Below are 19,704 nucleotides of genomic sequence, written 5' to 3'. Positions count from 1 at the left end.
TGAAGACGATGACCGGCATCAGACTTTGGTCAGTGTTATGTCAGGGTCTTTGCTACGCCTAGTCAGCGTGATGTTTTTTTTGAACTGTTGTTGAGAAACAACAGGATCGCATGTTTGCTGTTAGTTGTTGCAAAAAAAAAAAGTAGCGAGCTAGCGGGATGCTTTTTTTGAAATGTTGTTGAGAAATGCCTATTAGTTGTTTGAGAAACAGCAGGATCGCATGTTTGTTGTTAGTTGCTAAAACATGGGGATGTTTTTTGAAATGTTGTTGAAAATGTGTAGCAGTGGTGCGTCAAGTTAGAGTAGGGCCGGTTTGTTGAGAAATTTGTGTAATACTGGTGCGTCAAGTTGAGAGTAGGTCCGGTTTGTTGAGAAGCGTGGAGTATTTTAGGAGTGGCATTTGGTTTGTAAATTCTTGATGTGTGACACCAGACATACGCAGCTTTCACTTTAATAGTAAAGATATATAAGGGGGCTTTATCCTTAAGAAATTGGCAGCAGGTTCCAGTCATCGGTATACGGTAATACCTCTATCCACCTTCCGGAATCCGGATGCATGCATGGGGATGCCCCGTCTCATCGTCCCTGGCTACATCCAGCAGCTCCAGGAGTTGATTCAGGGGTTGCCTGAAGCTGATGCAGTGGAATTAGCGCATTATATAATAATAATTAATACCTATATAAAAGCTAACCTGGTTTGCTCAGACCATAATTATTTGAGTACTGTTGATGGTAACCCCTTCTCCAATCAGGATTTGCCACGACACAGTTTTTTCCTGTAGATGGAACCAGGATTCCGTAGGTGCAAGGATTTGATTCCGTCTTGTGTCTTTTTTTTACGTGCTAAATCCCTAATTACCGGCAGCTTCCCGGTTACTTTCCATCTATCGTGCTCGGATGTAACCGGTTGCCACACATCGGTCGTGTGGGAGTCATTTTAGGAAACCGGCCACCGCTTGCGTGCTAATTGGTTAAGCATCAGGCATATCTCGAACCGCCCCGTGCCCCTCCTCTCCCAATCATTTTTTCTCGCTTTTCCTCTTCTCTCGAACAAACCGATGGGGCTCCTCCTCACCGCCACCGGCGGCCGCACGACGCCGGCTGAGATCTTCTCCTTCCCAAGCCAAGCATCCTCCTATAATCTATGCCGGCCATGTGATTGAGTTCCACCCTGTCTAGATCTCTTTCTCGAGGGTCAGTCGCGACTCTTGTTCAACCCGCTCAATACGCCGGAGTTTGTGTATCAGGATCCGTTTGATGTCTACTTTTGCGGCATGGAATCTTGGCTAGCCGAGCCTGTCCAGATCCCAGGCGAGCGCCCTGGGGAGGAGACGGTTTGGTGCTTGCCGCCGGCCATCATGGTGACGCCGGTGATGGGGAATCGGTGGGGATTGATCGACTCCGCGTCGGCTAGCAAGCTGGAGCGTAGGAGGAGGTTCGAGCTGGCGGGATGCGTGCTGCATAGGCTTCTGGACAAGGACCATCTAGGCGTCAAGGTCATCTTCCCCATCTGCCAAGTTTGAGGCCATCGTTGTTCTTGCTCCAAAGCTATGAGGAGGTGGAGGCAGGGGGAGATGCGTCTTGAGGCTGCGGATCTTGATCCAGAAGCATCCTTTGCGCTCCACATAGCGCACCACGAAGAGAACGATCAAGAACCTAGCCATCTCCTTGCAGGCGGGGTGACCTAGGATCTGGCCTTACGCATCAGCAGCCGCCTCCAGCGCTCCTCGGCGGAGTCCATACCCGACGAGTAGGCGCCTTGCATCGTGCCCAATGGCTCCATGCTAGCCGTCTCCACGGCGAAGTACAGCAGGCTCTCCCTGGCTGTCAGAAACTTCTTGCACACGTCCGCCGGCTTCCCCACCAGGTCGCATGAGTAGGAGCCCAGCGAGTCAGGTCTAAGCCCCACTGCGACATCAGGTACTGATGTCAACACATGGAAAGAATAATATTTTTGTTAGTTTTAGGCTACTTGGTTGTCTGACTTTTAATGCAACTCTTTACGTTTTGCTTCACTGAATACTCTAATTCCAGCACAATATTTACTTCTTTAGGGTTTGCTTGCTGACATTGCATTCTAGCAAGCAAGATACTTTTTTGTGCTGAATAGGTCCGTGATTGTGCTAGATTGGTCCGTTTGTAATATCCATCTCAGTTCATATAGGTGCTCGGTCTGTATTGGCTCAGGATTTCAAGTAAATCATTTTTTTCTGCCTCTCGCAGTAAAGACTTCAGAATACATTACTGGTATGTACTAACCTCACTGTTTCAAGTTGATCATTATTGGAATTTGAATAAGAAGGATGAGAATTAGAAATCCCAACGTATTTATCATCTGTAGTACCTATGGGCTAAGATTATATTGCTGCTTAGTGTATCTATGTCAGAATGTACTACTCCCTCCGTCCGCTAATAGATGTCCGGTGGTTCGTTTAAATTTGGATGTATCTATGCCTAAAAAATGTCTAGATACATTCGAATTTAGACAAATTTTTGACATCTAAAAATAGACAGAGGTAGTACTACTTATTTAGATTTATTAACATCAGTAGTACTTATGGGCAAATATTTCACTGATGCCAGCTTTCTTTGTTGCTTCATGTACGTATAATTTGAATGCATCTACAGAAATTAAACAAATTCACGTTCTGTATAGGTATGGGTTCGACTGTGTGTCCATGGATCTAAAATCTAATATTATGCACCTTGTTTGTGATGTGGACGGCTGGCACGAGTAATTTGGCCCTTCAAGTGTGGTGCTCCCTGTTGTGCTGAAAGATTTTTCTGTTCTCTCTTAGACGCGTCAGTTTAGCCAGCCAGTGATGAGGGTTGGTGGCTGGGGTGCCCCCAGAGCCGCCCCGGCTCCTTCGATCTGGAAGGAGAGCTATTGCCATTGATGAGGGTCGGTCGCTGGGTTACGAGAGAGATCCTCCACTATTGGTAAATTAGTTTCTGATTTTACTCTATTTACATTAAAAAAATCCAGTATCTCAATCTCAGTTCAAGTTTCTTGCCTATTATGCAAATCATCCGTAAGAGGTGCTTTCAAGTCTCTGATTCTTAGGAGGTGGGAACCAATGGGGCAGGTTATGTGGCTGGGGAGACTATGGTGCTCAAGCCTATGAGCAGTCCCATACGGGTGCTGCAGGTGCAGGGGAAGCCAATGGAACAAGCGACATCAATGATGGTAAAAAGCTTTATTTCAGAAATGTAGAACAAAAAAAATAAGGATAGATAAATGGGTGCACATGTTAGGTCAGCTACCCCGGTAATTTTTATAGTTAGAGTTTAGTAGTTTACTAGATGAGAATGACATGCACAATGACTGTGGAGGCAATTCAATTTATCAGTTTGAGATAAAGTATCCAACTATTGAGCCATTGCCATGTTTTACAAGCTTAGCGAAGATCTGTGGACTTTTGACAGAAAAGAGTTCAACTAATAGGCCGACTCTGTTGGCAACCATCATTAGATGTGTACATCTGGTGGCTAATTCCTTGGTGCCTAATTACCAAGAGAAACTACATTGCCTTTCTGGAGAAATAGGTTGACATCGCCTGACCTTATCCTACTTATCCGAATATTGCATAGCTAGGTTTACTAGATAAATCAATCCCTTCTTCTTATGTAAATAAATCTACAGCCGCATTGAAAAATCTGCAGATCTAATTATAAGGAAAAACAACTTCGGTAGTAGGTTTGTACATATAATTAACGTAATTCTTGCGTAAATGGAATTGTTTTCTTCAAGAGTTGGTGAAAGATTTGTCGCCTCATGGGTTCCATTGGAAGATCATTGGAGTGCAGAAATCAAGTGACCCAGATAAATTTGTTCGAGCTTGACTTCATTGTCATTGAAGGTACCTTCTAAATATTTAGGGCCTTAATTCAGCTATTATAGCATATAAACACAAGGCATGCAGTTAACTCAAGCTATCCATCTTATTCTCGATCGATACCCACTCTATTATCAAAGAATAGTACATAAACATTTATGATTTTTTGCCTACAAGCATGCCTACACAATCACTTGCTGCACTTACATTTCAACTGATTAAATTTGTACAATATAGCTAACAGATGCTAGATTTCGGTCTACTGTATGATTACTTGCTAGGAAAATTAGTTGTTTTCCACATTGGCATTTTCTCTGACACCATAGAGAGATATCCTATTTCCTCTAAATGGGGGCAAAACGAAATGCACTATTGCATCAATATATATACTTCTGCATTTCTGTTCTCTATTTGGAAGTTGCGTAACCATCTCTGTTTCCAGTGAAAAATAATTGCAAAGTTTGAACAACATTTGGAATCCTGCGATCCGTTGCACTACAATTTGGTATCTCCCAGATTTTTTTCTAATGTACTCCACATGAATTTCTTAAGGGATCTTAACTGACATGCATGACAAATGCCCGGGGTCTATAGAAGAACCATGATGTAAAACTAGGTGTCATACCTGATTCCACTCGATTCGGTGGGGTGGTGGAGAGCACAGGAGTCCACTCGGCTGAGACTCTGATTTCTGGTGGCCGAGAGCAGGCTTCTGATTTCTGAACTCTGGTTTGTGAAGGCGTCAGTGTCCAGGTCGCAGAATCGCTGCACCTGTGCAGGATGGGAGCCAAAAAAGGACGAAGAAAAAAAAGGGATGCTCATGCTTCAGCGTGAGCTCTCCACCAAGCATGAGCTCTCCGGCAAACTGATTCGTGCCACCCATGGCGAAGTACCACAAGAAATTTGTCTGAATGCTTACGAATTTCAGGAGTTCGAAGGGGATTGGAAAAGCAGAAAGAAGGTAGGTGTCTTGGGTGGAGAAGAGGGAGAAGAGATGGGGACCGGAAATACTCAGCGGTGGCCTAAAATAATACAATATCATGTGGAGACAAGGCCTAGGTAGCACAATACATGTGCGTGGTGAGAACTGAGAAGACAGCGGATCAGAGTGTGTGTTCGTTACACGTGTATATGTCTACATGTATGACACATACGTCTGGTAGTGTATTTTGGACGTAAATAATAAGGAATATACCTCATGCATTGCATTATTTTATCGTGTTCATTTTTCATCTCTCAGACATTTATTTGCGGTACAATCTTATCACGTAATTATAAAATTTAGCTGGACATCTGGTAGTTTTGTGTTGATGCTACTAATTAAACTCTTCTTTATTTGGATCTTACACATCATTGCCTATTGCCTGACAGTAATGTAACAAAATCCTTCGTCTCACGGGCAAGCGGAATAATCAGTACAGTAAAATCTTATTAATTTCTGTTTTATCTATGATCTGATGAACTAAAATCTTATTAATTTCATTATACATATAACATCTATCAGCGGTATAATCAAGTACAGTAAAAAAAATAAACATCCATGTTAGTACATGTCTGCGTTCCTTGCAGGAGCACTGAAATTTCAACAAGCTGTTATGCTGAATTTATTTCAACTGTGCCTACTTGGCCAACGAATAAATAGCTAGATTTGAGACATCCGAGTGAAACACAATGGAAGACTGTATACCAAGAAACCGCATCGATCAATTGAGAGAACAATTAAAATAAGAATCAACCTATATATTTCAGATCTTGGTAGTACCGGAGGCCCCAACTATACATGCGAGAAACCACATCGATCAATTGAGAGAACAATTAAAAGAAGGATCAACCCATACATTTGAGATCTTCATGATACATGCGATTGATCGTGCGGATGCTTCCAGTTCTAGCTAAATTGCTACATTTTGCCAAATTTCTTGACATGGCGGAATTCGCAAGCACCTCATTAGTAATCTTGGATCACTCTAACATGTTATATTGAAGTAAATATGCATTATTATCTATGAGTCAAGCTGTTAAATAGTAGACCATTCCTGTTACACTTTATTAAGAGTGTCCATACATTCATGTACAAACTATTATCTATTTCGTTTAAAAGATGGATTTATAGTGAACTGCGTACAATATACTTACTTAGCTCCTTTTGCTTTTGTTAAGACACATATTTCAACAACCGATAAAAGCGATTCAGATTCAGGTAATGTAGTTACTACTTACAAATGCTCGGTATGGTATATAGCTGCACCGGACTGATGCATCGTTTTCACCCTACGGGTGCGGCGTGCCTTGGGCCTCGGCTTCCTTATTTCACACAACAGCCAAAAGGGGACTATCGGCTATGACACTTTACAATCTATAAATGAGCCTAATATTCTAAAAAAAAAAAGAATCTAAATGAGCCTAAAAATACGGCCCCGTTTGCAGGCTTCTAAAAAAGTACGAAGCCGGCTGTTCCAGCCATATGTTTTAATGTTTCTTCAGCCGTTTATAAAAAAAAATTAAACTCCAAACCACATGTTAAACTTTTCAATACAGACCCTTACTTATTCACTATCTCTATCTATATATTACCATCATTCAACAATAGCCACGAACTGAGAATGAAAAACATGCATCATAATACGGCATGCACATCTTTAGAATACACTCTAGGATATAAAGAACGAACAGACAACCATCAAACTGGCACACATCACTCTGCTCAAAAAAAGCAAAGGTACATGAACTATCGGTGTTCCACTTTATTAGACTATAACAACCATCACCAATAAAACCTTCTTCCCACACCGTAGACTGCACGGGCGCGGCGTGCGCCGCGCCGCACACTTCCTAGTACCTATATCAAAGCCAAACCACTTTGCTAGAAGGAGAGTTATTTGGGTACTGTTGATGGGTGCTTTTCTTCCAATCAGATGTTACCACGTCTATTTTTTACTGTAGATGGAAGTTCCTGTATTGTAGATCTAAAACAATTTATTTCCGTTTTCCTTTTTTCTTATGTGTAAAATCCCTATTTACCGGCAGGTTCCGGTGGTTTCTCTCTATCTTCCCGGTAGCTCTTAAATTCACAGCACGATTTGCTCTGGCGGTTCCGGTCTTGCAGTTTTACTATGCGTCGCGTGGGTTGTAAGCGGCTCAGTCAAAGCGGTGCCCACGAACCGCACTTCCCAACCAGCAACTCCAGCAGCTTCGCCCCCATTTGTCCCTTCTCTCTCATCTGTTCTTCTTCTCCATTGGCCTGCCACAGGGTCTCTCCACTAGTAGAAAAAGAGGCTTCCATACGCCCCCTTTAGTCCCCAAAATATTCGAACCGTGACTAAAGGGGTCTTTAGTCGCGGTTCGGGAGGCGACCCGCGACTAATGCTCCACCAACCGGGACTAAAGGGCTATGGCAGGTTGCGTCCGGCGCAGACGTCTTTAGTCCCGGTTGGGGACACCAACCGGGACTAAAGGCCTTTAGTCCCGGTTGGTGTCCCCAACCGGGACTAAAGGTTTCTCCAGGTTTTTTACTCCCCACGCACCCTTCACCCCCCCGTGGATCGCCTTTTTTAACACTGTAAAATAGAAAAGAAAATGATAGAAAATTCAAAAAATAAAATGTTTTCAGATTTTTGTATGTTATGCAACCTACTATTAGGGAAAATTAACAAATTTGAATTTTCACCTTTTTTGCAAAAAAGGTTTGAAAAATGGTACCATCGCATTAACTTTTGCATACGATGTCGAAAAAAAACGTATAATATATCAAAATGATCGTGGGAAAAAGTTACATCCGAATTCACCCGAGTTTACCCGGTTAGCCAAGTTTTAGATTCTCAAAATTCCAAATAAAAATATGAAAGCAGAAAGATTTTAGTTTTTGCCAGAAATTCCGTATTTTATATTTTTTTAAATTTTAAATTAATAATTACATCTTGCATAAAGATTACTATTACTTAACCATAAAGTTAGCCAATTTTTAGATTTTCAAATTTTCAGGTTTTAGGTTTGGCAAAAAAAATATTAAAAAAATTTAAAAAATTAATTATAATATAAATTTAAAAAGTTAATATTTATTTATTTATTCAAGATTATTATTACATCATTACTTTTGTTTATTAAAATAATTATTTGGAATTCAAACAATAAAGAAGTGTGACATCGACCAACATATTAATAGGATTGATATGATACTAGTATCAACAACATGCGCGCGAAGCACTTGGAAACAGGACGGAAAAGAACTCAGAAGTTAAGCGTGCTAGTGCTGGAGTAGTGGGAGGATGGGTGACCGAGCGGGAAGTTTGACCACAGGTAAGGAATTTGACTAGAAATTAAGTGTAGTTAGTGACTAAGCTTGGCCAATAACTGAAATACTAGAAATTCTGAAAAAAAAAGGGAGTGAAAAATAATTAAAAACCAAATGGATTAAAAAAAAATAACGAAATAGCTTTTAGTCCCGGTTCGTGTTTCCTTCGCCCCGGCGCACGCCAGCCGCCCACGTGAACGGGCCTTTAGTCCCGGTTCGGGGGAGGCTTTAGTCGCGCTTATTTAATCCCGGTTGTGCAACCGGGATTAATAGCAGTTGCCAACCGGGACTAAAAGCCATTTTTCTACCAGTGCTCCTGAGGCTGACGGCGTGATGGAGGAGGAAGTTGGTGTTACTTTCCGACGCGCTGGCGGCCCGGTAGACCTCTGCTCAATCCCCTTAATGAAGAAGAGCTCTCCGCTGCCCGAGCTTCTCATGGTAGCCGGCCTCTCCTCTGCCCCAGATCCGCCAGCCTTGCTCCCATCCTTCCCATGGCGGCGTGACCAAGGCCAGTAGGGTTTGCTTCGAGGGTCCAACGGAGGAGCGGAACGACGTCGTGGTGTTGGCGATTCTTCGGACAGGATTGACGCCCAGCCGTGACAAACCGCAGAGGCGTTGAAGTACTTGCCAAGTCGCAGAAATCGTGGTTACGGGCGGCGGCGGTGGAGGAGACCGACGCGCCGCCGGCCGGCAAGCAGCAGCATGGGAGGAGGTCTGAGGCCGCTCCTCCTCCTCATTCCCCATCTCGGAGGCCAACATAAGAATACACCTACTGCTCTGCCAAATCTCCCCGTACATCCCATGTCCGCCGCCTTGCAGCCCTCCGCCAGACCTGATGTACATGATGTCCGCCGCCGCGTCATGCTCGGTCCTGCTCGTCTGCTCGCCTCGGTGGTGGCAAAAACTTCGGTGCGTACTCCACCTCGCTCCTCTGCCCTTGTGGACTGCATCCTCAACGCCCAGGTATTGCCCCCTCTACTTCTCACTGTCCCTCTACCCATGGGTTCTCTCTCTAATTTTTCAGTCATGGCTGAATAAGATACTTCAAGCACCGGAGGTGGGACGAGGTGGGAAGTTGCCTGAACTGCGGGATTCGAGGCTGGATGCGGGCGGGATTGCAGGTGGTGCGACACACCGGAGAATGCCTGAACTGCGGGATTCTTGCAAAGAGAATGCCTGGATTTTTTTTTTTCCTTATCCATCCGTGATTCACTCTTTTGTTTGAAGTTTCTGAATTTCCTGAGAGTGACTATTTTTCCTTTCTGTTATAACTCGTGTAATGTTTTCTGTTGTTCATATTGTTAATAGATCCAGAAGGGGAGCTGACGATGGGATTCTGAAGGAAAAAGTCTTGACAACAGGTAGTACCCTAATTTATGTTATATAAAAATTGAGTTGGCAATTTGGCATGTCCTAATTTATGCCTGCAACCAGCAATTTCTGACGTTGGCGATTTGTGCATGTTAGACTTAGATGCTATTTCTTGCATGAATGATTTGAATCTATATTTGAAGTTAGCCATTTGTTGCTCATACAATCTCATGCATTTCCGTCTAGCTATTTCAATGTTCTGAAGGTGGCTTCCACACACTTCTATAGTTTACTTGCTTCAACAAATTAATTGAGCTCTTGCTTAACTTCCTTTCATAAGTATTCTTACCAAATGGAAACTCTTATATCTGGTAGATGGACGCTGACGTGAGGGAGCAGTCCCGTGCCCTCCTCAAAGCGGTTAACAGCGAGAATGGGGACACCGGCACTCACCTCTCCCACGAGAGGCAACGCGGCCATGAGAGGAGCCAATGCAGCCGGTGCTCCCATCGGCGGTATTTCGTGAGGTTGCCCAAGGACGTCACGGCTACTGGCCCAAGTGGTGCCGTGCTGTCGCGAGCTCACCGGCCGACGATTTTTCTTACGCGGCCTCCCCATCCTCCATGACCTACTTGCTGTTGCGTGCGTCTTTGAATCAGGTCCCGATCTACCGATGCCTTGCTCCTCTCGCTAAAGTTGTGGCTTGCTCACCTATTCTAGGCACAACACCAGCAAGAGATGCCCATAAATTTCAAGATTGCCTCATGTATCTGGGTTTAGCATAGCTTGATTTTTGTGGACATGTGCGGTCTTTTCTGTTCCTATGAAGGTATGTCCTGCTCTATTATTTTATCCCTTTCCATCTCGATTCTCTTACCTAGACCAGCTAATTCTGAATTGGTATAATCAAATTCAGAAGTATAGAACATTGATATTTGGTAAAGGTAGTTGTTTACCTCAGTTATTCACCTTAAATCAGAAATATGCTCTGCCATTTGGTTGACTTTGTGCTATTAATTAAACAATTACCCATCATATGAAATTGTATTCCTAAGAAATATAGACCGCTCTCTCAAAAGGAATGCAAAATAATTTGACATGTGTTACTTCATCTGGCTTTGTTCTGGTGTAGTATACTGGAACCCATAGAGGATAAAATCTGTCAATAAGGAATGGCGACAGTATTTGTTTATATATTATTCAGGCCAGCTTACCTTCTTGGCTGTACTTTCTATCTATTTCATCATCTTCAATTGATTTGCCAGCTTAATTTTCATAGCATTGATGGCATCACAGGTTTCATTTAAGCACACGAAATTCTCATGCGGTACCTAACATATCATTTTCTATTTTATGCTACTATGTATGGGCAAATAATCCAAACATATTGGACATACATTGTATGGAATAAGAATCATGCAACCCTCCAGCTCCTTATTTCTCAACGGTCCCTCTTTCTTTGCAGATCTTAGTCTTCTTTATGTTACTAATAGCAGCAGAGAGGATTTTCTGTGGAAAAACGACAGGTATATACTTATTTGTAGTTTCATACAACAAAATTGTTTTGGTTTGTTTTTATTATAGTAATTGTTTCTTACTTTATATGTTCATATAATGGTCATCCTCTGCAAACATATTGCTTCTCTGTTGCTATCCAGGTTCTTAATTTTTCTCAAATTCCCAGTTTTAAAACAGTCTTCCATTTATTTCTGAAGTTCAGATGTCATTGTAGAACCTCATGCTAATATCAATATGAGACAACTTAATCCTGCCTTCCAGTGTCCACTGCCCAGTATACAAAATAGATGGAAAATTTGAGTCTGCACAGCTATGGAGATGAGAGGCAAGGACATGTACAACTCCAGTTATGATTCTTTTTCCTACCATTTTACCAGTATTCAAATAATATGCAATCAATTATTAACTATGAGATTTAAACTTCACTTACCAAGCAACACACAAGTCTGTACTTATGTTGTTCTGTTGGCATGGAATGGTATAATCATTTGCTATTTCTATGTCAAGTAGAAGGTTTTATTTCAAATAACCTTCAAAAGTATGACCTTTTTTTTATGGTCGTAGCAATATTGTATCAATGTCGGTTTGTTCACACCAACACCAACCAGTTGTCATGGTTAAACAGAATATTGATTCTGTGGTTGTTGAGATGATTCCCGACAGAAGGAACAACCTTCTGCTTTTCTGTTTGTTGTACCCCTTTGCTTGGACATGTACAACTACTGTGCCTGTTGTTATTCTGATCATATGCATCTCTTATCATTGATGCAATATATGACTCACGTTCTGAAAATTATGCTGATGCACCTTACTAGGCACATTATACTGTAGTTTGTCCTACTAATAATGTGGCCAGTGCAATGAATGGTGGTTTTCTCTAGAATTCCTGGATATGCAAGGGAATTTGATTTTTTTGTTTTCTTTTGATACTATTTGCAACACGTTGGACTATATGGCTGATGCAGATTACTGTATCCTCCAGAATTTCTTGGTAATGTGGATTTTAGTAACTTTCCATAAGATTTCTTTGAAGTTTGGGTGTCCCGATAATGCTATTGAGAATATCAATAAATCCATTGGGTTATGCACTGATACCCATCTCATGGTCATGACATTAGGCGAATGAGTCCTTCAGGCCAATATCGGTATTGCGGTCTATAAAGATGAGGGTGTCTGCACATCCATAATAGTGCTGAATGCACCCTCTACAAAATGGCTCTTCACATTACCACGTTGACTATCCGAGGTGAGATACTTGACAAGGTTGGTGTTTACTTGGTGAAACTCATATTTTCTCATGAGCAGCTTACAGTTGTCATTCGAGTACTGTCAAAGAAAGAATAAAGATATTTGCGATAGGCGAAACTTATGCACCATCTATGGAGACAAGTAACGTTATATACCAAGAAGTGCTTGACCACCTCTAGAGATATTCGCTGCAATCTACATTTCCATGTATAATTAATCATATCCCCGCATTTTCAACATCATTGCGTGTGCACTCAGCTAACTAATACTGTACTATCTTTTCAGGGCCTACTTTGTACAGACAGAATTGGACTGCCCATTTCAAGTGCACTCAATAATTGAATGTCATTCCCCGCTCCTTCCTGTTGAGGGTCTATTTAGTGCAGACAGATCACATGGGCCAGTTCAACTCCCAACTGTGAGTATTGTCTTAGACTGGAGAATTTTGTGATAGCAATGCTAGGACGGCAAGCTTACATGTCATTTATCTTGATACGTAGCTCTGAAATGCACGTATGATCAATAATTTGTACGGACGTATTTTATAATGATGATGGTGAAGTACGCAGCTAATCAAACTCACAGAATAATGAGGTTTGTTGTACCAAAATTGATCGAAGAGCAGCCAAGCCTACGGAATAACATATCTTCTGCTATGTCGAAGGACGAAAGGGCTATGATTTATTCTGATGACGAAGCAGAGCGGCAAGTGATCACTGGAAATGTGCTTTGTACTAGGCTAGACACAATCTAATCTTCGTCTGTCTTATTTACGTCAGGCTATTCCATCAACTATGTACTGAATTTGACTACTCCCCTCCGTTTCTAAACGTTCTGGCAGTTCACTTTAAACTGCCAAAATGTCTTATATCAAGAAACTGAGGTAGTACTACCCGGGACTGTATAAATTGTATAAATGTGGCCTGTTCCTTGCCAACAAGCTAACGGGCAATAAGATCTAAATAAAGACGCTACTAGCTAATCTCCACTTCTGCGTATAATACCATACTCTAGACAACACTACCTGTTTTTAACAGTAAAATCTTTCTCAAAACCCTTACAAACATTGATACCATCCCACGGGCGCGGCGTGCGCCGCGCCACACCTTCCTAGTATTACTTATTTATAGCCGATTTATTATCTCCTTTCTGTTTGGCATGATTTTCTACTACTCCCTCCGGCCCGATTTACATGATGTGGCCCGTGTACAACTGCAACTTTCTGAAAACCCCCTCGATGTTTCAATTCTTCTCAAACCTGATCCTCCCATAAAAATCCTAGATACCGACATGACATCCCGCGCCGGAGCTCCGTCCCCGCCCCGCGCCGAAGCTGGGCTCGCGCGCTCGACGTCGGCAGTGAGCTCGCACCACCGCCGGTCGTCCGCGACCGCTCTAGGAGCATAGGAGGCGGGGCCTCCAGGAGCATAGGAGGCCGATGTCCCCGTGGCCGACGCTCACGTCCCACGTCGGAGCTCCGTCCCCGTCCCGCTCCGGAGCTGGGCTCGCGCGCTCGACGTCTACGGTGAGCCGGCACCCCCGCCCGCCGTCCGCGACCCCAGGAGCAGAGGAAGCGGAGCTTCCAGGAGCAGTGGAGGCGGGGCCTCCACGACGTGATCCGGGCGTCGGAGATCCAGGGGTGCTGGACATCGTGTTACCACCCGATTTTGGCCAAATCAGGAGGTGGGCCGTAAGTGGAGATGGGCTTTGAAGATTACACGTGGAGCGTCTTTGAAGCGGCTTTGCGCTAATAGTTGGGCTAAATGGCCCGTGTATCTGTAATATAGTAGATCGCATCGTGTTTAGAATTAACAGATAAAGTCTGGCCCGTGCACGGTTAGGTGCACGCCTCAGTTAGAAAGTCCCTTGGACTATAAATATGTATCTAGGGTTATTGAAATCGAGGACAATCATCGTTCAAACAAACACAAATCAGGCGCATCGCCACCCCTTCCTTTAAGGGTTTCTCCCGGGTAAACATCATGCTGCCTAGATCGCATCTCGCGATCTAGGCAGTATACGTTTATTCGTCTACCTTGTGCTACTCGTGCTGAAGCGTTGTTGATGGCGAGTAGCACTACTTATCTTTAGGTGTTTAGGGGCTTGCATTGATGCTTTCTCGCGCGCATCTGCTTGGCAATGCCGTCCCTCGACACCTAGCTGCCCTTACGCCTATCCAGGTGTAAGGGCAGCATCTTGCTTGTTCGTTACTCAGTAGATCCAATCCGTTATAGTTGCTCCTTGTTCTACAAGGATTAGTTTAATATTTGCATGATTAGGCCTTATGCTGGGGTCGGACGATCCGGTAGTGCGTTAGGTGTTGTTTACCGTTCCTACAAGGGATGTTCCGGGAATTAACGTAATGTTGGTTTTTAGGCCTCTTGTAGGGGTAGTTTTCATCATCTTCCGTATCCGCTAGGCCCGACTACGCGTAGGACGTTCCGGTTATGCGGTGAAAACCCTAAACTCGTCGTAGATTGGTTTAGCTTTGTTTTGATCAAGCAGGATCCCCATGCCATTGCAAATCCAACATGAACCATGGGGCGATCGGCTCTTTGAGCCGATCCACAGGGAAACCTGAGAGCCGATAGGGCTCGTATTTAATGTTTGCGTGTCTACCATGCAGGAACAATTGAAGCAATCTAACACCTTCCTGATCGGGTCTAGGTCAGGTGGCACGCCCTAGCAACCGTCAGGACGTGGCTGGAAGACTTGCGGGACGACGCGAGGTGCCAGGGTCCACTAAGCGGCCTTGGGAGCCTCCCGGCTCTTCGTGTTGCTTAACCATTGCCCGCCGGTGGGTTTTGGCAGGTAACACATCGGTGGCGTCGCGTTTGACCCTGAACGAGAGCCGCATGCGAGGCCCGGCAAGGGCGTCACCAACACCTGAGAGGTCTGGGAGCGCAGCCTCCTCGACACCTTGCGGCTTGCGATTTTGTCGGAGCGCAGCCTCATCGACACCTTCCGCTTCTGCTTCCTCGGATGCAAGATACGAATGCGCTGAAAGGGTGATCAACTTTCTGGTTAACAATCATTGGCAATCATTTTGTAAAACCTAATCTGCGTGAATGTCACGGGATCGTGCACCAAGGATTAACACCAATTGCAAGGCGTTTATAATTTTGGAATGTGCCGAGGGGGATGTATAAATAATTGTCGGGTCGCCTTGGATCTAATCATCATATTATCAGCCTAGAATCTAACCGGTTGACTTGTTTGGAATTTCAATAGAAAACCGTGGAACGTGTGCCAAGGCATGCTTAAAATCTAACAAAATTATTATCATATTGGTTGCTATTTTTATCACCATTATATGAAATAAACTTAGGTACGAGCTCAACGGGATCGTGCGCCAAGGCGCACATTTAAATCTAGTATAAGAAATTCTCTCTTATCCATTACCCTTGGAGTAGAGGTGCATCGCGGACCAAACCTGGCCCTACTGATTTTCATCTAGGCTCGACGGTCCAGCAACAGGTCCAAACCGGACCGGAGCAGTTGCATCTTGAACTAGAGCCAAACAATGGCATGCCCCACCTCATGGCGAATCGTGACGCATCGAGAGATGCAGAATATGCTTTGCGGGAAGACGTTGATTCGGATGATTTGACCACTTGTGTCGCCACGTTGTTTCTCGGTCTAATCTGTTTGAGATAATAAAGGATATATCCCAACGTCGCGTCACGTGTGACGTGCTCATAAAGGTGACTTCCTGTCTAAGTAAACTACTTCCTGTCTGTGCGGGGGCTCGGCCGGCGAGTGACGGCACTGGCTGTGTTGTGGCGTGCCCACGAGTTCAACCCGTCATGGGCTGCAACCCGTGCGTGCGCGTGCCGTTTTGCTTCGCGCATGCTGACAGCAGCGTGTCTGCGTACACACAGTACGGCGAGAAGAACGACCGGCATGTGCTAGCTCGATCTTGCTTCTAGTGGATAGGAATCGTACGATATATTCGATTTTTCATTCTTGACCTCGAGTCTAGTACAAGTTTGAATGAAAACCAATCTAAAATACGAAGAACCCTACTGACCGTTGGTCGGTGGGCGCGATGGTCCAGCTTCGCCGTCGTTCTTCGCCTCAGGCATACGCTCGCGCCACTGCCGGTACAGGCGGTCGAGGATGAGGCCGGAGCAGGAACCGGCGACACCAACGCATCTTCGCCACTGCCCTGGAAGTGGCTTCATGTTGGGCATGATTTGAAGCATCAGATCTCCGGAGATATGACCCGTCCAAAATAAACACCAAGTAAGAAGAAAATCGGCCCTCCCATCACGAATTTCTTGAGCCTGCACAGCAGCTCCTCCCCTCCCATGGCTACTCCTCTCCGGCACCCCACGCTGCACACCATGCGGCCGTCATCGTTGCCCTCGATTGGTGGGCTAGCTCGCTTGCCGGAGTGGTGGAGCTAGACAACTGAGCAATTTTGGCGATGTGATGAGGTACATGTCCTCGCCGTGTATTCCAGGGAGGTTGCAGTCGTCCGCTATGATTCTTCAGTTAACGGATTTTAGAAATCGTCATCAACCAGGTGACCGAGTACTCGACAGCGGCGACACGGCCAACAGCTGGCTAGCTTAGCTCTGAGATGCTTACATCAAAACAAGGGATCTTGATTAGTATTTCGTGAGCTGCTTTCTCCTGGTACCACTACATATGTTCAGTCTTCTAATGGAGCTTCTCCTTAGAAAGAATCTGGGCGTGAGCTGCTCTACATTAGGCTCCAGTTAGGAGCCTGATTAGATAGAGATGAAATTGCTAGGTCTTGTGGCCACGTTGTTGCCTTTCTAACTTTGGTCTTGCTCAAATGCTCAATAGAATGTGTCAAATGATTTTTTCTCTTTCTCTTATCTTTGTGTTCTCCTAGCTTGGGTTGCATATGACCTGTTTGAATTTATGACAATGCCAAATTCTTGTGGTGTTTGAGCCAACATTTTCTGGCATAGTTGGCCGTAATCATCCATACGCGTCTAATCCTTTTATCTCAGCAGCATGAGTCCCAAATAATTTTATTATAAATTATTACAATTCTACACGCTCTTGCTCCTCTAAAAGTAGCAAAAGAATTCACTGTTATCCTTTCATCTGATGACCGAGAATGATAACATCAAGAGTTAATGCTCCAAGATCGCGGGTTTTGTTACCTTCGTAGTGCAATCTATCTTCGTCTTCCTTCTATCTTCTATTGTATCCATTGTTTAGTGGATTTTATCACTAGTAGAGAACAGGCCTTTTGTCCCGGTTGGGAAGGCCCTTTAGTCCCGGTTACGCAACCGGGACTGCGAAACCGGGACTAAAGGCCCCCCTTTAGTCCCGGTTGCACTACCAACCGGGACTAAAGGCCATCCACGTGGCCGCCGTCCGGAGCGGGGGTGGAGGACCTTTAGTCCCGGTTCCACACGCGTCAAGCCCTCAGATATGGATGTTTCTCTACCGCGGCAGAGAAAAGGGCCGATTCTATGCCGCGGCAGAGGTTTAGGGTTTTGGTAGGGTGTTTTCCATTTTGTGTTTTCCATTCAATTCTACGCTACTACATATTGTACACGTGATGCATATATATAATATATTTTGTCTTATGAGCATACATATATATATATATATATACAATTTGGTATAGAGTTGGTAACCACGGGAGCAAGACAAGCATACACGTTGATTCATCTGTTGAATTACATGGAGATCATTAAATTACATGGAGGCATTAGGTGTAATGGTATTCTCCGTCTCAAGATATGACCTCCGTAAGCAGAAATCCCTCCAATTCCTCTTGAATTGCTCGTGTGCGTTTCCTTGGTTGGAGCTTGTCCTGCATTCTTTCGATCTTTAAAAAATGAGATCAATATGAATATATGAGTTGTGTGTGTGTGTATATATATATATATATATATATATATATATATATATATATATATATATATATATATATATATATATATATAGGTCTCGCTATTCTCGAACCGGTTCGAGAATAACTATTCTCGAACCCTTTCGAACTTCCGCGTGTTTTCCTAGTGAACTTCTCGACGGAATACCGAATTGCATGTTCGTGCGGACAGTATTTTCATGATGATTTTCAAACCGCTTATCGGATTGATGCGTATAATATACCGTTGGATTCGCACGGAAATTTCGCAACTTTTTCGTATTCATTGTTTTCCCAAATTCTGTATTGATTAAAACTAATTTCAAATATACAAAACAACGTTTTCGCGGATTTCTCTATTTTTGTACAGTTTTGGGGTTCCAGTTTTCAAACCGTTTATCGGAATGATGCGTATGATATGCCGTTGGAAAGGTGCTGACTAGGCGCACATTTTTCATGAAGAACACTTTTCTAAATTCTTTACAGTTTAAGAGCAGATTTGAAAATACGTGATTACGTTTTTCGAACTTCTCGGTTTTTCGAACTGTTTTTTGGGGCTAATTTCCGAACCACTTATCGGAATTTTCCAAATAATATTGCGTTGAAAAGATATTGATTAGGCGAATCTTTTTCATGTTGAATGTTTTTCCAAATTCTAAATGGTTTTAGTTTAATTTCAGAAATACATAAAAGTGAAGATAACGCCGACACAAGAACATTTCGAAATTGGCTCATCTAGATTGATTAGGTGTGGCATTGCGATATGTTGGAGTATTAGTAGAGTTATATTAGTGCTAATTGTACGTTACGTTGGTCGATTTGTGCAATCGATGGTTGTACGGATGATTTCTATGCGTATGATTTCCGTCCAGAAAAACAGAGTGCATGAGGTCCTCGAATATAGAAGTGAACTTCCTATATATCTGTTAGTGAACTTCCGATCGCGGTATAAAAGTTTCTGGCATGTAATAAAATTATAGCGAACTTCTGTGGATGTGAACTTCTTCTCCCCTGAATCTGAACTTCCCGACGGACTTCAATATTGTACATGGCGAACTTCCGAAACTTTAGTCTAGTTTGAAGTGAACTTCAGAAAATATAGCGAACTTCCGTCGCATTTGCACTTTTTTGGATACAGATCTGAACTTCCCCTTATCTGCATCTGAACTTCCAGACGGACCTCAACATTGTAAGGAGTGAACTTCCATTCAAATATGAACTTCTATACGGGGAGTGAATTTCCGTATGGAGGTAAGTGAACTTCCCGGTGGTGGAGGGTGAACTTCTGAAAATATTGCGAACTTCCACCTGTTCGAATTGAACTTCCGAGTTGTTTTGTCTTTTGTTCGAAGTGAACTTCCCAAAATAATGTGAACTTCTATTTTTTGCGTTCGAAGTGAAATTTTCGATTTTCATGTTTAGTTATGCAACAGCCTTCTGAACTTCTGAATTCGGCGAAAGTGAACTTCACCGATCTGCGAAAGTGAACATCTAAATTCGGGCGGATGTGAACTTCCCATTTTTTGAACTCTAGAATTTTTTTCTAAACTTCTGAATTTTGTGAGTGTGAACTTCCAAGTCTTGCAGATGTGAACTTCCTGATTTTTTGAAATCTGGAGAATTTTCTAAGATTACAAATT

At 43.5% G+C, this 19,704-nt stretch overlaps 1 long non-coding RNA gene across 3 annotated transcripts; it reads left to right on the top strand.

Annotated features, from left to right (window-relative positions):
• The first annotated feature begins 1,020 nt into the window (after nucleotides 1-1,020).
• LOC124675533 lies at nucleotides 1,021-5,125 on the top strand. 3 transcript variants are annotated; one of them, XR_006993301.1, is made up of 4 exons: nucleotides 1,021-1,920; nucleotides 2,165-2,247; nucleotides 2,799-2,940; nucleotides 3,087-5,125. It is a non-coding gene; the product is annotated as an uncharacterized LOC124675533 (long non-coding RNA). The 3 variants fall into 3 exon arrangements; XR_006993302.1 differs by having other exon boundaries at nucleotides 2,657-2,940; XR_006993303.1 differs by having other exon boundaries at nucleotides 2,156-2,247.
• The last annotated feature ends 14,579 nt before the right edge of the window (nucleotides 5,126-19,704 follow it).

The sequence above is a fragment of the Lolium rigidum genome, chromosome 7 (assembly GCF_022539505.1).
Source record: "Lolium rigidum isolate FL_2022 chromosome 7, APGP_CSIRO_Lrig_0.1, whole genome shotgun sequence".
NCBI classification, from domain to species: Eukaryota; Viridiplantae; Streptophyta; class Magnoliopsida; order Poales; family Poaceae; genus Lolium; species Lolium rigidum.
The sequence above is the reverse complement of the archived record's forward strand: the minus strand, read 5'-3'. Positions and strand labels throughout refer to the sequence as shown.